This window comes from Canis lupus, chromosome 35, assembly GCF_011100685.1.
Source record: "Canis lupus familiaris isolate Mischka breed German Shepherd chromosome 35, alternate assembly UU_Cfam_GSD_1.0, whole genome shotgun sequence".
Classification (NCBI taxonomy): domain Eukaryota; kingdom Metazoa; phylum Chordata; class Mammalia; order Carnivora; family Canidae; genus Canis; species Canis lupus.
This window is the reverse complement of record NC_049256.1, coordinates 22,923,578-22,933,763: the sequence shown is the minus strand read 5'-3', so window position 1 is coordinate 22,933,763 and position 10,186 is coordinate 22,923,578. Positions and strand designations below refer to the sequence as shown.

The following is a 10,186-nucleotide window of genomic DNA, read 5'->3' as shown; positions in this document are numbered from 1 at the left end:
GTGTGAGAGGAGGGTCCAAAGTAAGGACAGCTACAGGGATGGGGCTCAAACAGAGCTGATTAGGATGGAGCTTCTAGTTGCCTAAGTGTGGGCAGGCTTTGCAGTAACCCAGCTGCATTTCCCCAGTGTGTCTGTGACAGAACTGCTCTTCTGGATCACAGGCCACACAGAGCCTTATGTCATAAGCACCTAGGATTGATTCCAAGGTGTCACACTCCATGCTTTGGCATCACATTTACAATCCAAAGAAAGTCGTTTGCCTTACTGTCTTTTGCATTCCTGCACAGAGGTACAGATTTGACAACGAACCAAGTGCAGAAGCACCATTTAGAAATACTATATATTGTGAAAAAAAAGTACATAGAAAGGATGTGATAGATAGAAGAATGGCTCCTCCAAAGACGTTTCCTTCCTAATCCATAGAACCTGTGAATATGTTGGCAAGGAGACCTTGCAGATGAAATTAAGAATCTTGAGGTGGAGAGATTATCCTGAATTATCCAAATAGCCCTGGTATAATCATATGGGTCTGTAAAAGTAGAGACTCTTTCCCAGCTGTGGTCAAAATTACATGTGACTATGGAAAAATGGTCAAAGACATGCAATGTTATTGGCCTTAAAGATGGAGACAGAGAGCCACAAACCAAAGAATGTAGTGGTTTCTTGATGGCTGGTAAGGAAAAGTATTCCCCAGAAAGTAACATAACCCTGCTAACACTTTTATTTTCACCCAGTCAAGACCCAGGTTAGACTTTTAACCTACAGAACCGTAAGACAATACATTTGCAGTGTTTTAAACCAAATGTATCATAACTAACTATGGTACCAAAAACTATTATGGTGTCTAATAAAACTAAATTTATATGTTATCAATGACAATTTACAATGTCTTTCCAACAAATTATACATTGGCCCTCATTTTAAACTCATAGGATCCTTTTTTCCCGTAAATATCCCATTTCAATCTATTTCTTTTTAATGTTTGAATCAGCATAAGGATGGGAAAGAGTGGCTGTCTCAAAAACTAAACTCAAACACTAACACTCATTAAAAGGGAGCATACATTTCGAGTGCATATGGAATATTCTCTAAGATAGAGCATATATTTGGCCATAAAATGAATTTAAGTATATTTAAAAAGATGAAAGTTATGCAAACACAAAACATATGTTTTTTTAATCACAATGGAATTATATTAGAAATCAACAATAGAAAAACATACGTAGAAAATCATCCAATATTTGGCAATCACATAATTCACTTTAAGTAATCCAATGGTCAAAGAAAGGTAATTAAGAAAGAATTTAGACCAAATGAAGATAAAAACAGAGCATATAGACATTTATGGGATAAAGTTAATGCAATATTTTGAGAGAAATTTATTTCATCAAATGTTTCCATAGAATAGAAAATAATGGTCTAAAGCTAATTATCTAAGATTCTACCTTAAAGCTAGAAATAAATGAACAAATTGAACTCAAACAAGCAGGAGGGAGCAAATAATTAAGATAAAATGAGAAATTAATCAAATAGAAAACTTCTGTTTTCTGAACCAAAACAGAAAAAAAAAATCAATGAAAGCAAATTAATTCTCTGAAGATCAATGTAACTGACAAACTTCTGGTCAGATAGATCAGGAGAAAGAGAAGATAGATATCACCAATATCAGAAATAAATGAAAGATATCACTATACATTCTATGGACATTAAAGGGATCATAAGGGGATATCATGAGCAAATTTATGACAATAAATTCAGTAACTCAGACAAAATGGGCAAATTCCTTAAAATAAACAGATTATTAATTTTTTTAAGATTTTATTTGTTTATTCATCAGAGATACAGAGAGAGGCAGAGACATAGGCAGAGGGAGAAACAAAGCTCGCTATGGGAACCCGATGCAGAACTTGATCCCAGGACCCCAGGATCACAACCTGAGCCAAAGACAGATGCTCAATCACTGAGGCATTCAGGTGCCCTCAGACTACTAAATTAAATCCAAAAAGAAACAACCTTAGTAGTTCTATAGCTACTAAAGAAATGTAATTGATAATCCAAACAAACAAATACTTCATACAATTAAAAAAAAATTCCAGGTGCAGTTGACTTCATTGGTAATTCCTACCAAGAAACTTAAGGAGAAACATTACTTCCAAATAAAATATTGAAGAAAAGGGAGAAGAGGAAGAAGATGGAGGATGAGGAGAAAGAGAAGAGAGGACACTTCTCAAATTATGTAATAAGCCATTATTCTGATAAAATCAGACAAGGATATTATAATAAATATACAGATATCTCTCAGGAAAAAAGAAAAAGATTTTTAATGAAATATAATCAGAGAAACAAAATGGTTATATAAAGTTTTCCAGTGGAGTTCATCTCTGTAGTAAAAGTTTGTTCAATACTGGAAAAATCAACCAAGTACTTCACCATACCAAGAGACTAAAAGTAAAAATCATATGGTTATTTCAATAAATATGCAAAAAGCCTTTGATGAAATTCCACACCCATACTAGGAGTTTTCTTAACCTGACAAAGGGTATCTATGAAAAATCTATATAGCTAACATTACTCTCAAAATTGATAAACTGTATGTTTTACCTCAAAGACTTGGAAAGTGTCAAGAGAGGAGAAGATGAAATAAAAGGCATACAGATTTTAAAGAAGAAACTAAGCTAAATTTTTTTGATCAAAGAACATTATCATTTACTAAAATAATCTGCTAGATCCAATAAGTAAGTTTATGTCACAGGATACAAGTTCTATCTATAAAATTCAAATGCAATTCTACAGACTAGCAATGAAAACTTGGAGATTAAATTTTAAAAGAACATTTATAATAGCATTATACTGCGAAAATATAAGAATAGCTTTAAAAAGCCATGTGCAATATCTGTGTTTTATAATTATAAAATATTACTGGGATAAATTAAAGACTTAAATCATTAAGACATAGACTGTACTTAAGGATTGGAAGTTTCTATGCTATTAATATATCAGTTCTCCCCACAGTGATATATATACACACATATATAATATAATATATATATATATTTAAATTCAATCAACATTGACACAACTTTTGTATCAATTAATTGACATTTCTTACACTTACATAATCATATAAAGGACATAGAAAAACCAAGATAATTTTTAATAAGAAGAGCAAAATTTGATGACTTGCACTACTTGATTTCAGAACTAATGATAAAGCCACTGTAAGCAAGGCTATCTGGTATTGACATATAGGTCACTGAAACAGCATAGGTAAGTTCAAAATAAATGCATACGTGACCATTTGATTTTTGGCAATGTTTCTCAAGTAAAATCAATAGGGAAGGGATGGATACCTTTAGAACAATTGGATAGCCATACTTACTTTATACCAAATTTTAAAAACTTAGTCAAAATGGATCATAGGCCTAAACATCAAATTCAAAACTACGAAACTTCTAGAAAACACAGAAAAAGCACACACACACACACACACACACACACAGTATTTGGTTATACAAAAATTTCTTTTATAGCACAAACCATAAGAGAGAAAAATTTATTTTGGTTAGAGTATAGGGAGTTTTGTTTACAGTATTGAAAAGATAAATATCAAAATTGATTATGATTTTGGAGATGATCTCCTTTCAAAATAACCAACCTAGAATACCCATTTAGGACTTTATGATCATTGTTGAGATCTAGTTGTCTATCACATGGTTTTTATTTTTACTTTTATATATTATAGCTTTTGGGATGCCTGGGGCTCAGTGGTTGAGTGCCTGCCTTCAACCCAGGGCGTGATCCTGAGGTCCTGGGATCAAGTCCCACATGGGGCTTCCTGCATGGAGCCTGCTTCTCCCTCTGCCTGTGTCTCTGCCTCTCTCTGTGTGTCTCTCATGAATAAATAAATAAAATCTTTAAAAAATATTATAACTTTTATCTCAACTAGATGTAAACTCCTTGTGAGTCATCTTTGATACATCTTGCTGACATGATGTAGTAGCTAAGGTGATACATAAGTAAGCTAACTGGCATTGATCTGTTTTTTTTTTTTTATTACATGATATCTCTCAGGAAGAAGTAGGTCACCGAAAAGATGGGAAGACAGGGATGGGGGTTTTAGCAATAGACAGGGGAGGCACAGGCAATAAAAATCACAATGTTTCTCCTCTCTCTCCACCTCTTTTTCAGAACAGTGATGATCTGGCACAATGTTCCAACTCCATCTGAACAATGTGGCCCCTTTCACTTCAGCAATCCAAGATTATGAAATACACTCAACGGGATACTAAAACTTCTCAGGATGGTGATGATGATTTGTCTTTTTGTTCACATGCAGGTTGATGTCTTGTTATTTTTCTTCCTCTTATTCCAGCTGTAGTCCTTCACCATTATCTTCAAATGTTAGTTGCTTATACAAGGAGATTTGTGCAGGGATCTTAGGACTGACAAAATTTCTTTGTATTAGCAACTGATTATTAACTGTAGGTATTTCAATGGCAATGGAGAGATTAGAAGAGAAAAAAGAACTAATATTTACTGAACTTCAGTGCTATGCAAAGCCCTTTTATAAGCTTTATCTTGCTCAGTTCTCAAAAATCTCATAAAATACTGATGAGTTAGGTATGATTCCAGTTTTAAAAACAAGTAGGGGTGCCTGGGTGATACAGTCCATTAACCATCCAACTCTTGGTTTTGACTCAGGTCAAAATCTCAGGCTGGTGGGATCAAGACCCCCACCACAATCATCCCCATGGGCTCTGAGCTCAGTGAGGAGTTGGCTTAGGACTCTCTATCCCCCTGCCCCTCCGCCTTCTCTAAAATAAGTTATTAAATCTTTTTTTTTTTAATGGGGAAATAGTGCTCCAGTGATATTAAGGGAACATGACCACACTCAAGAAGACAGCAGGCAGCAGTTTTTATTTAAACTGAAATCTGAATTCAGAGCCTGTGCCATTCTGCTACTTCACCCTGCATCCAGGAGGATCAGGAACCTGGGCTCATTTCTCTGGCCCTGCCAATGAATGAACTGGGGCAAAGATGGTGTATTAGTCATATATTGCTGCATAACAAATTATCCTAATTCTCAGAAGATTAAAATAGAAGAAAATGTTGATTATCTCACATGGTTTTTGTGGATTAGAAATTAAGGAGCAGCAGCGTGAAAAAATACTCAGGGGATTTTAATTTATGGAGATGATGGAGTGACAACAGGAAGACGCTAATGCCAAGAGAAAGCGGTCTTGCCGCACCATGCAGGGCTGCATGGAGAAGAAGCACAGATTCAGGCAGGAGGCAGAAAGAAGGGGAAGGAGAAACTAGAGCCTTTACTGTGTTTTCTGCAGGAAAAACAAAGCAGGACAAGGGATAAAGCTTAGGATAGGCCAGTAGAATATCAGTGGGCTGTGAGCTGTAGGGGTGGTCTTTAGTTGTCTGGTACCTGGCCCTAGGTTGATTCAAGGCAGGAGAAATATTGGTTTGGTGTGTGAGAATTACACAAAGGAGGTAGTAAGTAGTGTGGATTCAGGATTGGTCAGTTGCAGGTGCAACGTGTTTGTGATGGCAGATGAGTTGTTTGTTATCCGTGGGAATTAGCTAGCCCTGAGAGATAGCCTCTCCCCATCAGGCTAGGGAGACTTCAAAACATCCTAAAATATCTTTAAAAAACATTAATAAAAACATGATCCATAAACGGTTTAGCTGGGTGGCCCTAGCTTTGGGCCTCTCATGCAGTTCCAGTTAAGATGTCAGCCAGAACTGCAGTCTTCTGAGTGCTTGAGAGTGTTAGAGGATGCTCTTCCAGGATGGTTGGTTCACACGGTGCCAGTTACTGGCAGGAGACCTCAGTTTACTTCTGTATAAATTTTCTACCACTTTGTAACAAATTGCTTCCAATGTAATGGCTTAAACCAACACAAATTTACTATTTCACAGTTTCCATGAGTAAAAAGGCAGGGTACAAGTTAAATGGGGTCTTCTTTTTGGGTTCCTTCCTGAGGCTGAAATTGACATGTTGGCTAGGCTGTATCTCAAGCTCAGAGTCCCATTCCATGCTCACATAAATCCAGCTCCTTGTGGCTATAAGAATGAGGTCGGTATCTTCTTGCTGGCCAAGCCGTCTTGTTGGCCAGCCATCTCTCCCAGCTCCTGAGGGCTATCCTCAGGTCCTACACACATGGCCCTCTCATAACATAGCAGCTTATTTCCTCAAAGTCACATGCCACCACCACCCCACCCTCACCCTACCCCCCCTGCCAGAGCATGACAACTTACTTCCTCAAAAAAATCTCTCCAGTCTGCTATGGCAGTCTTAAATAACATAATCATGGGAATGAATATCTATCATCTTTTCTGTAGAACCATAATGGTCCTGAGAGTAATCTAAAATCCCATTCCTATGTCCTGTCCATATTCAAGGGGAGGGGATTATACAGGATGCGTAAACCAGGGTGTGGGAAGCTTGAGGACCACAGAATCCTGCCTGCCGCACTTCACTGACTTTCCACAGACATGGACACATGGCAGTTGGCTTCCTCCAGAGTAAGCAATCCAAGAGCAAGCTAGGAGGAAGCTGCAATGTCGCTTATGACCTCGTCTTCAAGTCATGTGCTGTTATTTTGGCTGCAGCCTCTTCTTTAGAGGTAAGTCTCTAAGTCTGTCTTACTCTCAAGGACAGAATAATTAGATTCTATCTTTTGAGGGGAGCTTATAAAAAAATTATGGATGTATTTTAAAACCACCACAGATGGCATTTAAAAATGTTAGCTCTTTGTCTCATTATCTACAAAATGAAGGGTTTAAGCCAGTTGGTTACTAAGATTCTTGAAGTATATGTGCATACATGTTTATATATTTGCGTTTAAAGTAGCTTCAGTTTTGTGCCTCCAGAAGGGAGAGTCACTGGCAAGGGGTATGGTGACTCTTTCTAAGGAAAGATACGTTCATTTTGAAATCATTGGTCCTGATTTTATACTAATGCCTTTTCTTTCAAAGTGAAGATTTATCCTCATTTCTGTAACTTAATTAACAGATAAAAACTCATATTAATGGCTTAAATGTGTGCCGGTTGGGGAGGGGGATTTGTCACAACATACTTTCCTACATCTCAAACTGTCAGATTGTGGTTCCTTCTTTCTTTGCAGGAAGATTTTTTAATAAATCACTTTTCCTTCTGAGATAATGGGGAGTTTTTACTTTGTCTATCTTTGTGAAAGAAAAGAGGAAAAGTGGGGAGGGGGAGTCAGTTTTAGTCATCCTGACCACTCTGATATTCGGGGAAATAGAATAATCCATGTCCAGTTTTCCCATCAAAAAAAATTCTGTGGTTTATGGCACATATTTTAGACCCATTACCTCATGGATTTAGTGGATCATGGATTACCCAGCATATAATTCAGGAACATTACCTCATGAAGGAAACATCTTTATTATAAGACAGCCATGTTTCTGAAACATAACCTTGCCACGTGGTTGCTACATGCGGCTGCCTAGAAATATACATTAATAAAAAGCCTTGATGACTAAGATACCCGATCTTAGACAAAACAGTTCCTTGTGGAGGGCCAAATGAGCTAGCAGTATTTCTCCCTGACATTTTGTGAATTAAATGCTGCTATGCAATCAAAGAGTGTATTTGCCAGGGAAAAAATTTCCATTAGAGAAAGCTACAACCACTTCTTTTCTTCTTTGCAGAGGTTTCTAAAGCAACAAGAAGCTGAAGTTAATCTCAGAGAGTATGGTCTTCTCAAGAGTCTACCCAGCTTTTACCTGGTATTAGCATTGTCTATTAAAAAATAAGTTCAAGTTGTTAAGGATGTTTAGGTCTCTGCAGGTCAGCCAAAATTCAAGAGTAGGAATCCAGGCACTCCTTAGGGTACCACCATCCCAGGAATACTAAAAAGCCACAGTGGCACAAAAATATCACAGAAATATAATGGACGGAAGAAGAAAGTTGGATGAAACATCCTGAAAATCTTACTGGAGGTGGGAGTAGAAAAGTCATGATCGTGTGGTGATGCCCAGTTTTTAGACAATTTACTATTTGACAAAACTGTACCGAACAGTATATCTTCATTATCATAATCCTTATTAGAAAGAAACTTCTCTTGCTATATGCAAATTCAAACAGAAAGGCAAATCAAGACAAGTATCTTGCCCACATTTACTTGACTAGGAAGTAGCAGAATTAAGGTTCCTTTCAAGGAAGACCGATTCAAAACTTATACTTTTAAACATGGTGTTAATATCATCTGATAACTGAACTGCTACTAAGGAGTGTAGTCCAGGAGAATCCTGAACTTCTGATTGAGTGGAATACCTAAGCTGTGCCACAGCCTTCGATAGAACTAACTTTTGCTGTTCTCTGACATGACACCTAGCCTCACCCTTAAAGAAATGGAAAGAATAAAGAATATCTGTTCAGGACAAGATTTTTTATGAGTCCGTGTTCTTTCCTGTAAAAAAAATTACATAATAAACAAATCTCCAAATCTCATGGTTTCTAACGAGCAACATGTTTTTGTTTGTTTATTTATGTTCTCTGTGGACTGGTCTATGAGTTGAACAGGAGAGCTCTACTTCAGATCAGGTTGTGGACTTTTCCACATGTAGTCACTGTGAGCATCCTTGGGCACATTTGTATCATGATACATAGCAGGAGTAGTAAAGCCGAGTGAAACCACACAGGCATATTTACAGCCTGTGTTCCCAGAAAAACTGTTCACACTCCATTGACCAAAGCAAGTCATGGTCAAGACCGAAGCCCCTGGGCAGAGAAAGCATTGCAAGGGTGGCAAGTGTGCAATCTGCTTCTCATGCTACGGCTTTTATCCCAGCATTCAGAAGTTCAGAGGGTGAGGACTTCTCTTTCCCATAAGCAGTTCACATTGATACCATCTTGTCTCAGAAATCTTGCTCCTCCCAAGTTCTGATTAACTGCCCAAGGGAATATGATCCCTTTGCCATTGAGAAAACCTTCTCTTGGCCCTCACTGCACTGTACTGCATCAGCCAATGTTCTCATCTGTATGCCACCCAAATGTAAGTTCCTGGAGGGCAAGGATTTAATGTAGAATATCTAGATCAGTATCTGCAACTCTTAAATAAATGTTATTTCTTTCTCTTCTTCTTTACAAATATATCCCTGGTACCCAGCACATTTTCTAACACACCACAGGTACTGAATACTTACTTGCTGAACAGTTTCTTTTTTTGTGTGTCTTGAGAGCAAGTATGACCAATTTTTTTAAAATGTGAAATCAGTGCTTTTATTTATTTATTTGTCTTTTTCTCAGGGTTTGTTGAGATATATTTGACATACAACATTATGTATATTTAAGGCATATACAACGTGATAATTTGATACATGCATACACTGTGAAATGATTACCACAGTAAGGTTAGTTAATACAGCCATCACCTCACATAATTACCTAATCAAGGGATAAGAGCTAATAGCTACTAATGGTCCACATCGGATCAGGGCATCACATATTGTATCACAGTTGACAATAACAAAAATCATGCTGTTAAGTTTTATACTTGAGGAATCAGAATAAATGACTTCCCCAGGATCTGACAACATTGGATTAGAACCCAGGTGTGCCCCTCACCGTCAGTTTTCGTACACACGATGATCATGAGAGTTGAGGCAGTTATAATGGTAAAATAGGCAGGCCTCACTCAATCCAGGGGTAAGAAACATGTCTTTGCTCTTGGTTTATGATATGTATCCTGCAGGGTACTTACTTTCTCTTTTTTATAGTACTAGTATACTCTTGATTTAAAAATAAGTAATCATAGGTATGTACTCCAAACTCATTTCAAACCCAAAGATTGGGTAACCCCCAAGCCCTGTCTACCAGCCAAGATTTTTGCCAATTGGATTTTCTAGCAAAGACAGAAAATTCTATTGCAAATTTGTCTTGAGGTTTATAACTAATAACTATTGGCAAGATTTAGGAAGACAAACATAAAATACATACTCTGTAGCAAAGCACCCTCCTGAGTTGCCTTCCATATTTGGTAGCAAACATTTTGAGGGCTTTTATACCTGCAGTGTATGAGCCCAACTTCTATGATTCAGCACACCAGAATAACACGTGTTAAAATGTATTACCTTTACATTGTATCATGCTTGCAATTTTCCATTGTATTAGCATTTATTTTCAATAACTCAGAAAGTTTTTAAT

At 37.1% G+C, this 10,186-nt stretch overlaps 1 long non-coding RNA gene across 1 annotated transcript; it reads left to right on the top strand.

Moving 5' to 3' along the window:
- Positions 1-6,286: 6,286 nt before the first annotated feature.
- On the top strand, positions 6,287-8,489 carry LOC119867627. Its single transcript, XR_005384184.1, has 2 exons — positions 6,287-6,638; positions 7,690-8,489. It is a non-coding gene; the product is annotated as an uncharacterized LOC119867627 (long non-coding RNA).
- The last annotated feature ends 1,697 nt before the right edge of the window (positions 8,490-10,186 follow it).